General features: G+C 40.9%; 1 protein-coding gene across 20 annotated transcripts in view; it reads left to right on the top strand.

The window, feature by feature from the left end:
• Positions 1 to 16447, top strand: part of GRIP1 (glutamate receptor interacting protein 1) — a 317628-nt gene that overhangs the window by 149530 nt on the left and 151651 nt on the right. The gene's annotated exons all lie outside the window — the stretch shown is intronic.

The following is a 16447-nucleotide window of genomic DNA, read 5'->3' as shown; positions in this document are numbered from 1 at the left end:
CTTATTTTTTTGGTACAGAAAAATTTACAACAGCTACTTTTAATTTCACTCAATGGCATTTTTTTAGTGTTTGAGCTTCTCATCATGCTTGTTTTGTGGCTGCCTCTCTTTTCTCTCTTCTTTCTTTCTTTTTTTAAAGCTGGTTCATTACTGACTTAACTTACATGTTCTCCCCACTCCTGAATGAACCACATGGTTCACAAGCATGGAGGGAGGAAGCACGGAGGAAGGGAGGAAGTTGGTTGTACATTTTGTCACCCATATCAGACACATGTTTTAATATTATGCAAAGAGTGGGTTGCCCTGGGGGTGTTCAAGGAGAGGATGGACATGGTGCTTAGGGACATGGTTTATTGGGTAATATTGGTGGCAGGGGTTTGGTTCGATCAGCTGATCTTGGAGGTCTTTTCCAACCTTAATGATTCTAAGATTGGAAGGAAAATAACACTTAAAATTAAAACAGAAACAAAAACAAAGAAGCAGACAAAATATCACATCAAAACAAAACCTAACCTTTTCATAGTATTTCAAAGCAGTTTTAAAAACAGAGCAAACATAGTAACACTGTAGGCTTTTGTGGAGTGTATATAATATGGGTTGTCTGCTTAATTCGAATAGTTAGATCACATAGATCAACAGCAAGACCTTTTCTTGTTAACAAAATGATTCATTAGCTTTTCCAGAAAATGACTTCCTGCGTCTAATGCGGCTGGGTTGAGTTTTGAGCAGGCTATTAATGTGCATCATATTGTAGCTTTCCTTGCACTATTATTGTAACTTTTAATTGAGGCTGTCTTTTACTACACGAGTCCTTACTGCCATTTTGCTGTAACTCATTTCCTTGTAATTAGATATCTGTCCCATCTCTGAAATGCAATTTTCTTTGTGCTGGTAAATGCACAGCACAAGTTACACATGAGTCCTTTTACATTCGGTAAAAAACAAGGATCAGAAACTGGTGGCCCCAAGGCAGGATTTTGCAGTGCTTTAAGCACTGAAAGGCTGGGGCTGGGACAGAGGTGGCGTGGACTAAAAAGAGGTGAATGCTTTCCCTGAGAGGCTGAGGATGAATTGTGAGGATCTGTCGTTCTGGTTCATCCCTCACCATGCAGCCAGTGCAAGTCAGAAATTGAAGGGAGAGAAAAATCCCTTTTCTGTTTTGGCAGTCTCTCTCTGTTGAATGTAACAGAAATGAGCCTGTTTGTCTCAGCATGACAGTAAATGGAGAGGAAAGGATGTGATACAAACCATCATTCAAATCCATCACTAATGGCAGAGCTGGCTTCCAGGGCCAAAAACGGGGCCTGCTCGCAGCCTGACGGATCTGGTCCGGGGGGACAGAAGACGATGCAAAGCACATCCACACAGCCCTGCGCTCATCCTCGGTCCTACGTAGCGCCCAGCTGCACTTAGCAGGTTTGGATTGATGGACTTGAGAAGGAGCCTGTCCACCAAAGTGCTGTTTTAAATGAAAGGCAAACGTTTCCACACTGACAGTATCTTTGAGCTAACAAAAAGTGGCTTTTTGTTAGCGAGGCGTCATATAACTCTACTAAATGTACTGCTCCAGTAAAAACACGTAACAGGTGTACTGAAGGATGCGCCGTGTTATAACTGTACGGCTGTTATTTATTTCCACGCTGAAGCTGAAGGTGTTTAGTTCAGCTGTGATTTGTTTCTGGTGCTCAGGCATAAGTTTTCAAGTGGCCTTACACAAAGGAGTAGAGTTGCCTCTTAATTAGTATTGAACCTTCTGGGAAAGGACTGCTGACTCACTGCGTAACTCACTGGTGCGCCTGCTGTGTCATTTGTCATACACCACTAAGCAACTCCTAGATATTAGAAACCATCCATCAGTACCTCCCTCAGCTGGATCCAAACTGACAGCTTACGAATGAAAGCCTCCCAAAATCAAAGTCAATCTTCTGAGCAATTCAGTCCCTTGAAACAAATGTTTCATGTGGAATAAACTGAATATTAATGGTGCTGGGAAGAAACTGGTCTTTAAAATTATCTGTACCTTTTTCTCTTCTGTCTCTGTTTCTGCTCAGAGTGACTGGATGTTCTTCTGGTTTGCAGCTCTCTGCAGGGTTGAGCTCCAGGCATTTCAGTGTGGTCTTACCCCTCTTCCAGCTCCTCTTCATCTAACAGAGCTACAACAGAAAACAGGGGCCTTGAGTCCTGAATCCAGCTGAGGAGACCTCGAGGTTGTGGATGGGATGACGGATGCATCTGAGCGGCTTTTGGAGGTGTCAGGGTGCAGTGTGGAGCACCGTGGTAGTCTTAGCGGGGTGCCGAGGTCCTGCTCAGGTAGCTCGCTGGGGATGGGTTTCCTAGGGCAGCCTGCTGGGTGCCAGTGGCTGCTGCCCAGCCCTAAATTCCTCTTTCTCAGAACAGAAGCACGTGGAATCGCTTTAAAGCCATTTGAATCCTTTTCTGCTCTGTAGTCTGGGAGTTCCGTGGGAAGGGGTTACCTCTGTTTTAAAAGCACCTCTCCAGATGCCCCCCAGGTCTTTCTTGTCATTATAACTTGGGAATATTACAAGTCTTAAGTACAAGTTCTGAGTGAGACATCTGTTGTGCTTCTGACCATCTCCGTGCTGAAGCCTACTACATTACAGCTTTAGTTTGTAAACTCAGCCCTTTTAAGGGAAAACGTCAGTGAATATGTTTATTCATACAGGCTTCCAGATGTTGTGTCAAAGAGCAGGGCCGGTAGTTCCTATAAAAGTAAGTGGAAAAAGGAACTTGAGTTTACCTCTGCTCGGATCTTAAAGGGGTACAGTAAGTGTAAGGTTTGTTCCCAGGCTTTATTTTAAAAACAAACAAAAAGTAATTAAATGTTCAATGTTGATAGAGGGTCCAGATGCTTTATTTTTAGGGGATTGTATTTTACAGTTGAGGTTTAAGAGTGTGTTTATCAGAGTAACTGATAGGAACTAAGAAAAAACAGGTGAAATGAATATAAACAAAGTACTACAAACTTTATGAATGTTGCTTAGTTCTCCTCTCAGCTTTTGGTGGTAGCATCTTGTGGTAGCAAATTCAACATTTCAGCGTTCCAAGCAGTTCTTCTGATATCTGCTTCATCTTTCCGCAAAAGGCAAGGAAAAGATTAATCTGCACCTCACATGCAGGCAAATCCCAAATTTGTCGCCTTAAAATAGATGCAGGAAGAGGCCAGGGAGAACAGTCAGTGGGAAGAGCAGCTCTGCTTGCCTGGCAAAAGGCTGTAGATGTGCGCCATTTGGAGACCCCAAAAAAGTGGCAAAGTGTCTTTGGGTCATCAGCTTTTTGTAAATTCACACATTTAAAATGCACAGCCTGTAGTGAGCACGTTTGTGGAAAATGTGCTGCCTCCATGTGTGGGTAAGTACATATATGTAGATTAATATTATTTTTACTTTTTACACTTATTTTGGAGGAAATTTAGAATCTTCATTGAAGGCTCGTGTGAAAATGATGTCACTAAGCTGTAGGCTCAGTTTAATTTCTGTGAGACATAAATTGCCATAAATGAAACACCTCTTTCAGCAGTGCTGTGTTTCTAATTAAAAGAAATTCAAGGCTGTAGCATCTTGCTATAGACGTGCGTGCAGTGGGTTAGGATCTGCATTAGGACATAACTTCAGGAAGGTGTTTCCTTTCAGTGGAGGCTCTTCATATCCAAATGAAAGCAAGGAGAGATAGGCTATTTAAATGTTTTTACATGGTATTTCTTTGAACTATGTTAGTATTGTGTGTCTGAACTTGATGAATGTCACGATGCTGGGCCAGTGACAGCGGCCGCTCGGTGAGCGTGCGCTGCCTCGGTCGCATTTGCTGGCAGTGGGTCTTCTCCCTCCCAAAGAGCAACTCTGCCGCTCAACCACCTCTAAATGTCTGAATTACCTATTAAAAGCCCGTGCCTTTAGGGGTTTCCCTCCTTGACCTGGGAGGCGAGCCGCAGGTGCAGTAGGCGATGTTGACACGAGCAGCTTGAGTCTCGATTCTGGCCAAGGATAGGATGAATCTTTAATGCCTTCTGCTTGAGCTGCATTGCGTTTTCATGCATCATGGAAAGTGCTGCATTCAATCTTTATTTAGGTCTTCTTATCAGGTGTGAAATGAGCTGATGGCGAAATCTGCAGTTCCTTCAGATTTTTAAATGATAGAGATAGATGGCTGTAATCTTCTGTCATTTGACATGATTTGTACCCCTGTGTTTTTGTGCCCCAACAGAAATAATAGGGATTCAGATGGTAATGAGATGGCATCCAGATGCACGGCACACACGCGCATACGCACAAAATATTGATTTAAATATGTCCTGACAAGCTGGTCAGGCAGCAGTCTCAAGGAAAGGAAACTTCTGAAGTGAAAGAGAAATAATGACAATAATGAAGAGGCAGAACATTGATTTTAATGTGTAGCAGCAGTATGGAGATCTGGGTACGATGAATCAGAAGGGGGGAGCTGGCAGAGGCACACTCTGTGATTTGTTGCATACATTTGTTTCCATTTTTATCCATTAGAAGCACTCTGAGCATTCAGATGCAGCTGAGAGGTCTGGACTGGGGAGAGGCGGGGAGGGAGCTTGGGCTGTTAAAGCTATGATAGGTGGTGAATTTATATCGGCTAGCTTTCTAATTTCCTGTTAAAAATGCTGAGGCCCCTCTCTCCTGGCCTTATTTTGAAAATAAATAAATAAATGGCACCGTTGCCATCCCGTTTCTGAATTCCAAGCAGCGGCTCGGGAGCGTTTCCATCACCTCAACAGTTTTATGGAGCCTTCCTGTAAGGCAGCAGGTCTTGGACGTTGGTGCAGTACCATTAGCATATGCCTCTGCAAAATATTTCATCCTTTTGTGACTCCCTTTTGATCAATTAAGTTTATGTAGCTCTTTCCAACTAAGTTCACAGAGAGAATCCGTACACAGCCTTCCCTTTGTGGCACCAAGTTTATTTCCTTGCTGAAGTGCAGCAGCTGGTGTGATGCAGACTTAAATGTACATTGGGAAAAAAAAAAAAAGGCAAATACTTTACAGCGATTTCTCTGCAAGCTGGTTTTCATAAAGGCCGTGACACGTGAACAAATACAAAGAAATTCAAGCTTACGGTATTGCCAACTTTCTGTCTTTGAGTGTGACCATGCTGTTCTCTGGTGTCTGTAGGTGCAGGTAGGGTTTGACCTTAAATTTGAGCGGAAAGCTAAATTCGTGCCATGCAAAATGTCAGTATGTTCACTTAGGAAGAGGGGAGAAAAAAAGAGAGAAATCCATTTGGCTGCTGTCTTGTCTTTAATTTAGTGCTGGTTTCTATAAAAATTCAGTAATGAAGTAACTACTGAATAAGTAATAAAGAAGGGGGGGATTTCAGGTTTTGAAGATAAGGAAGCCATAGTTAATAAGCAGTATAGATTTGTAAATAATAAATTCTGCCACAGTTTGGAAAATAATACTGAGTTAATAGAAGAAATACTAGTAGTTGATGCAATACTTTGGTATGGTTGTGGGTCTTTCTTGGTATTTGGTGAATTTAAAACACTCACAATATAACAAAGGAGAATACCTCAAAATGAGTTGGTTGAGAACACCCTCAGGCATCAGCTCAAGGGTAATAAATGCAGTAGCGATTTAACAACCTCGTTGACTGCTAATAAAATTAACAGATGAAATTAGATAAGGAGACTTACATAGAGTGGAGGTGTGTTCAGTCTTTAAAACAGCCAGAAATATATAGTATGCAGAAGAATATCGTATGACTTGGCAAGTTAATGCATCTATGGGGAAACAATCCAAAATATGATGATATAATGTGAATAGTAAGCTGGGAAAGCAGCGTTGCATAGAGGGACTGGCAAGTGTGGGCAAACAGCAGTAAAACTTGCTCTATAGTAATAGCAGTGACACTTGCAAAGGACTTACTGATGCTATACCAAGAAATGGCATGTCACAGGCACAGAGAAGTAACTGCCCCTACGTGCAGGCCTTTTGGACTGCCCTGAGGCAGTTAAAGTAAATCATGGCTGCTTCCCTTCTTGAAATACATGAGCAAACAGAAAGGGTTCAGTAAAAAGCAGAAGATGGATTTCAGGCCTGGACTATGAGAAAAGATTAAAATTTGTGTGTGCTGCATATCTGTATCCAATTGATAATTAGGAGAAGAGCCCTGCTCTTCTACTCCCAGCTCTATGGAGGGAGGCGACAAATTTTAAGGAAAGTTTTGAAAGGCCAAACTTATTGCAGAGCAGTGTGGAAAATAAGGGGAGAATAGAATCAGTTACTATGAAATTTTCACAGAGATGTATGGAAATATCCTCAAAGTGAAGAATGCCATGTGTTTGACCAGGGGGATGGGAGCTGTGGCCTTCAGAGCAGCGCTGTGGTGACAGAGGTGTGGGGTGGCCTCCCAATCACAGGCCCATGGCTTGAGGTGCCTCCGGGCTGGTGCAGGCCGTGGCCTTCCTCAGCTTGTCACAAATTCCAGCGGGCTTTGTTTGTGCTTTGAAAACATATGTGCAAGTAACAAGGATTTGTTACTACTAATTGATAATTTACGAGTGATAAGCTTGCAGTAATCCAGGAAGGATGTGTTCTTTATAGGAAGACACTCTTTTTACTTTTTTTTTTTTTTTTTTTTTGAGTTGTCTTTTAAAGTGACAAAAGGTTTGTTTATATTTTTTGGTGAACAGCACATTTTAGTTTTGTAATGTTATTTTTTCAAACACATTGTTTTGCATCTGTATTTAGCTGCCCCCAGTTTGCTGCTGATCCTTATTGTATATAATATCATGCGTGCCTTTGGAGATTACAATCTCCAAAGATTTTGCTCTACTCTGACCAAAAAAAAAAAAAAAAAGACAAAAGCTGGTAAGTGTCTATACAGACTTTTAAGTGTTAATGTTATCTGGCCAGGCTTCAAACTTTTTGAAGAGTATTTTAGAAGGAGCTATTAAAAATGTGATAAATTGCAGTGGGGCACCACTAAAGCACTGATGATCCATGGAGGAATGGCACTAAAGCAAGCTTGAGGTTATCAACCTTTCACTTCTGAGACTTACGTTACAAATACTTCAACCCCTTGTCTAGAAACCTTGCCTTCATTTGTTTTGCTAACTGTTTCCTGATAGCAAAACATGATGATAATTTATTTTCAGTCATGCACGTTATAGATGTTCTCTTTTCCTGACATAAATAACATGCTTTGTGCTACTCTGCGCGTACATTTTTGGCCTTTGTTGCTGTGGATCCCAGCTCTTGATTCACAGCAAAAGGGACAGGATATGTGGGGCTGGGGGTGGATACACAAAACGGTTTGTCTGCCCTTGAAATGTCTGCGTTTTGAGAACGCAGACATAATAGGACAGTTTTTCTAATGTATTAGGAATTTAAATTGGAAATATATATCATAGAATCATAGAATCATAGAATATCCTGAGTTGGAAGGGACCCTTAAGGATCATCAAGTCCAACTCTTGACACCGCACAGGTCTACCCAAAAAGTTCAGACCATGTGACTAAGTGCACAGTCCAATCTCTTCTTAAATTCAGACAGATGTATATGAATAGTAATAATATATTTGATAAACCATGACTTATATTTCAATAACATTTTATTTGTATAGTTTTCATAGTTGTGCAAAAATGATGAGTATTTTAAGGATGAAAATAGCCAGAAGACTCTTGAATCCATTTTTCAATGTTGTCCACGTCTTTTGTTTAAAGCAAGAGGTTTAAAGTAGATACAGACAGCAGAAGGCCATCCCAATATCATATTTTGCTTCATATACTTTCTAAGGCAAGAAAAGGCATGTAGGATGTTTGGTTACTGCCCATGTAAGGAGGATGCAGCATCCATCCTGTCATTTGATCCTGTTTCATCAAGTCCAGTAACTGATGTTTTGCTAAGATGGGTATTCCAGAAAGGCAGGCAGGCAGGCAGCGCCTCCGAAGGGAACCATTTTGATAGTTTTATCTGTTAGTCAACCTCCCTGTGAGAAGGTTGTGATTAGTTTGAATTTTACTGGCTTTGAGTGCTGCTTCTATTCCCCTCCCTTGTATTTGATGGAGAAGCTCTTGAGCACTCAACACGTCCTTCCTGTGACAGCTCTTACATGCTGTGTAATCAAGTCACAGTCTAAACTCTTTGGATAAGATATTATGCTTGCTAAGTCTTTCACTACACAAGGAATTTTTATAGCTCAGACCGCTCTTGGTACTCTCCTGTGTACCCTGACTGGTTTTTGGCCCTTAAAAAGCAAGCAGACTGAACATCCAAACCAAATAAAATCCCAGTGTAGGTGCTGGAGTTGAATATTGGCTTCCAGTGTGGGCTTTCTTATGTAAGGCAGGTAGTGATCTTGTCTATAAAGGTACTCAGTCTTCCCCCAGTTAAATATGCAATGATTGCATTAAGACCACTCTCACAGTTGCCATTCATTTACTTATCTTTAACAGTCTGCTCAGTCATTTGGAGTCATCAGATTCCAGGATAGGCTCCCTGGTACTGCAGCTGGGGTCTGTGTTGCTTGTTCTTAGGCCTTGTATTTGGATGCTTAAGTTGGTTTGGATGAGCCAGGTCCCAGCAGACGTACGGATTAAGCTGTGTGACTTTTCACTAAACAATGATGATAAAAGCGTTTAGTAACGCACACTGGTCCTTTTACAGTGTGCAGTATTGGGAGATAACCAAGCCAGCTCTTATTTGGCTGCCAGACAGAGTCTGGTCGTAGCAACACAGAATTTGTTTAGACTAACTCACTTTATTTCTGAGCCTTGAGCTAGGCTAATGAATTCAAAGTGTGCTGTGCTGTGTGGTGCAGCAGTCCCTGGCATGATGTAGGTGTCTGCAGTGAAACACAACACCAGTCTCTGTAGATCTCAGTTGTTATTTCTTGATTTCTGATTGTAGGCCAGAGGTTTAAAATCCTTTAAAAATGTTATAGCTCAGCTGGTGATCCAAGATGTCTTAATTACACATTAGTTCCATTTTAAAAATCAGGAGTCACCTAAATCAAAGACTTGGGATTGAAAGACTGTACAAAACTGTCAATGATGCTGGCCATATTCGGTGTTATGCTGATGTACAACAATATGGCACTCTTCCCGAGACTCCAAACCTAAATGAGTTTGCATAGCAATGTGAGGAATGAGCCTTCTCAATTAGGTCCATGGTTTCAGAAGATGCCAAAGAAGACCTGGTGTGCATTTTAGGCTTCCCATTTAAGGCCTGTTAAAGCCATGTTTTCATAACATATTTTTCATCAGAACACAAAGCCAGAGGAGATCACTTGGCCACGGAGTCACAGATCACCATGCAATAGAAACAGAGTCCACAGCAGTCTGTAGGTTACTGGCATTACTGAATGTGGCACCAACCTTGCAAAATGCCAACGGCCACAGCACAGCACTAAAAAGGGGCAATAGTGAGGGAGGACCTGAGGACAGCAGAGGGTTTACTTGCTGCAGAGGAACCAGGGAGGCATAGAAGGGCTTTCTTCTCACTTTGCAGGAAAACATCCTGCAAAATGACTAAAATGTGAATGTGCTAGGGAGTTAACAGCTCTATCCAACAAGCATGTTCTAATCAGAAGAGTCAGCACCAATTTTTCAAACTGAAATCCTTTTTCTTACTTTTTTTTTCTTCCTTTCCCTCATTGTTTTTTTTTCCCCTGTCCTTTATATTGGATCAATTTTTCGATATTTTTCATTATCTTTGATTTTCAGGCACACCAAAACTGCTGCTCAGATGAAATATGGTGGCATTTGATGTGGCTTGGGAAAGTGCAGTGGTCAGTGCCAGCTGGCTGGCTCTTTGTTGCTCACTCCACAGGCAAACTCGGGTATGTGGCCTAATTTCAGTATGCAAACCCACTCTCAGCTGGAAAAGCAGCTGCTACCACAGTCTTCTTGCAGCTTGCACACAGGTAAGAATGCAGTCGTACCAGTGAATCAGCTCTTCCCTCCATCCTGCAAAGCTGCTGCTGTGACTTGGAGGCCACAGGACATTGTCAGTGGAAATTCTGCTTGTGCCATCTCTTCTCTGTGCTGCATCTCCAGAGCTGCAATCTTTCATTGTCACCCTTTCTGATGGTATCTTGAACAGAAAGGCTTGCCCACGATAACTTTCTGAGTTAATTCCTAAAAATCTCCTGCAGTAGGTTAAATGACCTCGTGTTATATTCTGGTCTCATCCCTCCAAATACACGTTTTATTTTCTAATGTGATATTCCAATTTCACAGCTGCTAAATAGGTTGATAAAAATACGGAAACAAAGCAGTATAGCTAGAGAGGGGTGTAATTATTCCACTTTTGTTCAAGTGTTTTCAGTGGAATCACAATCTTTCTTTGTTTTTAAATTAGAATAAAAACAGCTGTTTTCTACTAAGTGTAAGAGCGTGTCACTGCTTCTAATATGGTAATTTTGAGGAAATGCTTAACTGCGCTTTGTTAAAAACCAATGTAGCAATAGGAAGGTCAGCCTTTTGACTAATTGAAAAAGCCTCTACAAAATACAAAGCCTTATAGAAACTGTAATTACAAGAGTCTTTAACCATGTACTGCAGCATGTGGAAACTGCTTGTAAGAGAGTCATCCTTTAGGTTTGAGATTACATTAAATCCTGGAGACTGTAATTATATGCTTGGTGCTGGCAGGAGCCCATGCTGGGTTGGTTGTGCTCATTGGACAGGGTCGTTATTTGCTGTTCCTCTCCCTGAGATCTGTAAGCATCCTGGAAAGGGCACTGCAGCTTGTGACACCTATTCCTTTCCATAATTCTTTTGCTCGGAGGGCGCACAGATCATTATTTGTGGTGGTTTATTTCATTATATTTTGCAAAATGATGGGTTCTTCGCTAATTATCAGTTCAGAAGGTACAAGGACAGATTTTTTGTAATACTTCCAAAGAAAGCACTCTCTTCCCTCATCATAAAACAATTCAGAGAAAGAGTATATTGACATGTGTACATACTAGAAAGGGAGCTACATCTGAAACAGCTCACAAGCTATGGGTTATTGAAAAGACTTCTTTCTGAATTAAATCTCAACTAGTTTGTGGGTATGCTGGAAATTACCTTTGAGCGACTGCGACGTACTTGTGCTATGAAAAGTTTCTCATTTTTCTAGTACACGCAGTATCTTCATATTTTATGATTCTCTAAAGTCCCTAATTATTTTTAAACAACGATTTTCAGCTAGGAGAGCCTGAGAAAAGCTGAACAGCCTATTTTGCCTGGAGCAGAAAGGAAGCTAGGAATGAAGAGTCAGAATTGTGCTACATATCTCAAAGGTCTTTTGAGGACAATGTCTCCATTCCAAGACATCTCTCAACCTTGTTGTATCAACATAGCTTCACTGAGAAGGACAGCTTTAATTTTTGCCTGAGATTCACATGGACTGGTAAAATAAAGCATTTTTGTGAAGCTCTGGCATGGGATTACTGTGAAGGATAACGTAGGGAATGCTGTTCCTTATGCTACGCTAGAGGGTAGTGTGTACTGGAGAGTTATTTTCATATAGAAAACATGCATGTTCTGTTTCCTTTATCCTAAATTACGCATTTTATAAAATGTCATTAAATCAGATTTTTCTTAGGAAATCAATTAAATCATTATTATTTAACTGTGTGATAAAACAGTTCAGTAGAAAACCATCCCAGAAATATTTGCTGATTTTACCACCAGGTGTTTAATACCTGCTGATCCAAAAAGGTTAACATTGCCTGGAGCAGATGAACTAAGACTTTTCTATCCAGAACCCCCTGAATTATTATTATTATTATTTATGAATCTGTTCACGGGCAACCAAACTACCATATTTATACAGTGCTAGAGCACTTTTGGCCTTAACTCAGATCTTTAATAGATCTTTTTGCATCATTTGTTACCACTTTCAGCACACTTATTTCCAGGCTTTCCAACATGCTGCACCTTTTGCAAGAAATATTCTCCAGCAACGATCCTCTGAAGCCTGCACACCTCTCACTACTTTTAATGATCTGTGAGACCTTCTGCTGCAGTGTTTTGGGGGAAATTGTCCAACAGTGTTGCAAAGGCAGATAGAAGATAACTGACAGATAGAAGATAACTGCTGTAGTTGATTTAATAAATACGTAAATTTGAAATACCCTCCAAATTATGTGAAGCCGACAAGTTGTCTGTTGATAATCTGAGCATTGGCGAACCACAGGATGCTTTATTGTTCTGTACTTTTTATTCCCTCACTCTGTGGCGAAGAAGAGGAGTCTTTGTAATAAAACAGCATCCATTGCAAAATGCTTGATTGACTGAGTCTGCTGCTGCATGGGAATACATCTCTCATCTGTGGGATGAAAAATGTTCACATTTTGTTTTGCTAAGATTGAGATTCTTTATTTTGTTGCTAGCTCATGATTGATATAAGGATGTATAAAATACACTAGTGGAAACGTTTGAGTTTTCAAAACAGAAGCATCCATCTGGTCATTTGTTATTTTCAGAACTAAATTAATTCTCTTTTTGCATAAAAATCTGACTTTTAATTTGAATAATGTGATAGATGCCAGTGGAATCTTTTAAAGTGATGGAACAAGATATTTCATTGTACAAAACCTTCATGAATTCACAGTTCGAAATATTTCATTTCAACTTCCTTATCCAGATGGATCTGCTAGATATCATTGTTCCTTCCTGACACATAAAACATTTGATATCTGTACGTCTTTGTGGTTGTCCTAATGTTCTATTGAGGCTGTAGTTTGAGTACATCCTTGTCTTCATTGAACGCCCTGCAGTGCCTTTCTTAAAGGCGTGGGTTTTCAGTGTACGTGGCTTTGACCATGTGTGGTACTCCATCAGCATTGTGCTTCAGAGGGGTGACGTACAAGCTTAACCCATGAAGAAAAATATGAGCATGCAACACACCAAAACAATTACGAAAGCTCACAGGGACAAGTTCCCTGTAAAGTAAAAGGACAGGGAGGGATGCAACTGGCATACCTTACCCAGAAAATGTTGTTAAATAGAACACAGACATTATAGTGCCTGCCTTATCACACAGAAATAAGCTTCTTTCATCTATTGACCTTCTGCTGAGTACTTGGGAATATAAATTCAGTTGAGAAAACATTTGTGTATAATATATATCTAAGAGTTTATAAATAACCTTACAGTCTGCTAAAGAAAAGAATGAGTGCAGCAATAAAAGTGATAAAAATTCATGCTGCTGTCCAAACTGAGCAAAGAGAAAAAAGATGTTTTTGCAGGTAAGCCCTGAGAAAAATATTAGGAAATTGTATAGCTCTTTAATAAATAAGGAAGAAATATAATTAGTAAAGTCTTTATTTAACCCCTGCTGTATAGAATGTATATTTTCACTACGTCCAAAGGTTTTGGATCTCCTTATGTTCCATTACCTACTCTTCACCACCCTATGTGTGTTGTGTTTTTTTTTTTTTATTTCCTTCCTTGTTTTTCCACCTCCAGACCAGAGGCCATCTGCAGAACTGAATGCAGATATCTCAGAAAGTGATGGCTGACATTTGGAAAGTTCAACAAAATCCATGATGTGTTAAAAAAATATGTACAATTAAGAATACCTGAGGTGTACTTAAAGTAATTTCAGAATCAGGACTTTGGGAAAGAACACTTCTGGCAATCCTGATGATCCCATCCTGCAAGAAGGTGGTAAAACCACGTGCATCATGAGTAAATATTTTTTTTCCCAATAACTGTATTGCTTTTCTTGAACTAAAGAAAATAGGACAAAAACTGCAGCAAATACAATATATCATTACAGTCAGTGTTGTACTTGCAGTACAAAATCTTTGTCTTATGAAATCTTGAGAAACTCACATCTGCACATGACCTCTTCTGGTAAGGACAGAAAAAATGTCTAAAGAAGCATAAGCAAAAATAATCATATTGACTTGGTTGCAAATGGCTATTGCGGTGCTTCAGAGGCTATTTAACATGCATCAGTAATCCAGAAGTAGTAGTAAATGGTATAATAAGCTTTTTGGATCAAGGACTACATCTTTTCTCTGTTAGTGAAGCCTTACTTGACCAGGTCTGCAGGTGTTTTTGCCATATGTGTCACAATTTCTGTGTTGTTTTTACAGTTTTATACAATTTTACATGATAGGATTGGAGCTCAGCATGTCTTCACACAAAGGGTTGATTTTTCTCCTCTGTCACAACCTCCCAGCTCTATGAATGCGCCTGGTTTTGCCTCCTCTGAGGCAAAAGGGGGCTGAACCAGTGTAGGTCATGGCACCAAGTCACAAAGGCAGGCAGTGAGCAATTTCCATCACAAGGCATAGATACAACCTCTTGCCACTCTCTGCACAGCAGGAATCCTCAAGGATGTCAAAATCACGCTCTGAAGGACAAAAAAAGACAAAAGTGGATGTTCAAGCCAAGAGCTACTCACTACAAACACCTTCCAAAGGGCAGGAGGAGCACCGCAGGCTCCCCAGGCTCCAGGTGACTGCAAGGTTACTCCAAAGAGGTGGGAGTGGAGATCTGCCTGCCTGATGTAGGCAGTGCTGATGCCGCACTTCACGCAGTCTTCCTTGGCTGTGCTGACTGGGAAAAGTCAAAGAACAAACATTAGGGCAGCTCAAGTATCTAGTGGTGTCTTCTGGTTACTCTAGAGATAAAGGGAGTCGTTTAAACAGGTTGATCTGTGCGTGACAACATTTATGGGATCAAGGACAGGCACCTGGCAGGTGAAAAGAGAGTGATAGAGAATCTGGTCCACGGAAAGGGAGCAACAAGTTCAGAGCAGTTTCTGAATGAGATGTGAGAGGGGCCGCATGCTGAAGTCATAGCCTTGTTCTATCAGTTTTAGCACAGGAAAAGAAGAAAGAAAACTGTGTGATAATGGTATTGTTCATTTCAAGTCCTGTTACCTGAGCAGGAGGTGACAAGAAGGGATCATTACAAAATTTCTCTCCAAAAGTGCATTGGTAGACAGTGACCTCTTTTCTCAGCTTCATCTTTATGGGAAGGACAAGAATATGCAACTCCTTTCCCCCTTCCTGTGGGACAGTCCAAGGTCTCCTATGTGCTTCCTGAACCTTGCAATTATACTGGCATGATCCTCTACCTTCTACCCTGGTTCATCCCTTCCCAGAGGGGCTGTGGTTACAGAGCCAGCTGCAGGTGCACCTGTCAAACAGCTGTGGAAGCTGTTTGCCACAATGGGCACCACCAGAAGTGATAACGAGGTTGGAGAACTGATAACTTGATTACCTCTATCTGGTTTTAATGACAATGAAATAAAATCAGTTTTCACTGGGCCTGTCTGGGCAATTGCAATTGTGCTGATTGAGTGTTTCACCTTTGCCTTTGAAATACGGCGGCTGCTATAGCAATAAAACAAAAATAAGGAAAACAATTACTGTAATAGTTTGTTGGAGAATGTTAAGAGCAGAGCTGCTGATGCAGCACAGCCCAGGCAGGGAGAAAGAAGCTGCTCCATGTACAAGGCAGTCCCTAGCTTCTGGCTTTTAGCAGCTGATGGTAGAAAATGTTTGCCCTAACACCAGATGGTAATATTAAACAGGGTGGTAGATAAAGGATGTCAGAAGATAAGCTAACCAATTTTGGAATGGAGGCAAGTGAATGGGACAGAGAATATATGAACACAGTGTTAGGTACATCACCCACGTGAAGCAGAAGTCTTGACAAAGAAATAATTGTCTGTTGTTTTAAAGGAGATTATCGGATACGGCACGTGGGTTTTGTGCATAAATCTGACTTGATGACTTTATACAGTTTATTTTTGTTTGTTTGCTTGGTTTTAGTATCGATGAGGAGTTTTGTCTGGGAGGCAATTTTTGGCTGCGTAAGGATGGGATGGAGCTCTCGCTTAAGCAGTGCGTTCCACTTCATTATTTCCTGAATGAATTGTTAAAGGCGGGTTAATTTGCTGTCTGGATAGACATCAGAGTGTAAAACTTCTGGTGGGCTGAAGAAATCCTTCAACACGTTACAAATGGTGCCATGTTTGGTGCAATTAATTATGAAGTAAATTTTAAGATGCACTAAAAGCCGGTCTCTTCTCTAGCAAGCAGGGAAGACCTGATTCACGGTGCGCTTTCCATGTAGCATCATTTTATTTATTTTGGTGTGATCAAATGCTTGGCGGTCCTGCCCCCACACACCAATCTATCACTTTCCCTCTGCTCTCTCCCTCCCCCTGTGGTCTTTGCTTCAACTGCTCTAATATACTTGTCTGTGATTGTCAAAAAGCTTTTCTGCTGATAAAATGAGGATTTTTCTTTTCCTCTCCCCTATGTATCTGTGAGATTAAAGCTTCATTGTGCTTTGATTAGAACGTTTTCATGTTCAATAGGCTCCTTCTCCCCCAGAACTAGGATTTCTAGGGCTTGTGCCCTATTTATTCCAAGGCAATGGTGAGGGAAATGAAAGATAGGAGGGAACAGGCAAAAATCGCCACCTCTGCTGAAACGTGGGGCCCT

This window comes from Anas platyrhynchos, chromosome 1 (assembly GCF_047663525.1).
Source record: "Anas platyrhynchos isolate ZD024472 breed Pekin duck chromosome 1, IASCAAS_PekinDuck_T2T, whole genome shotgun sequence".
NCBI classification, from domain to species: Eukaryota; Metazoa; Chordata; class Aves; order Anseriformes; family Anatidae; genus Anas; species Anas platyrhynchos.
This window is presented reverse-complemented; position numbering and strand designations above follow the sequence as displayed.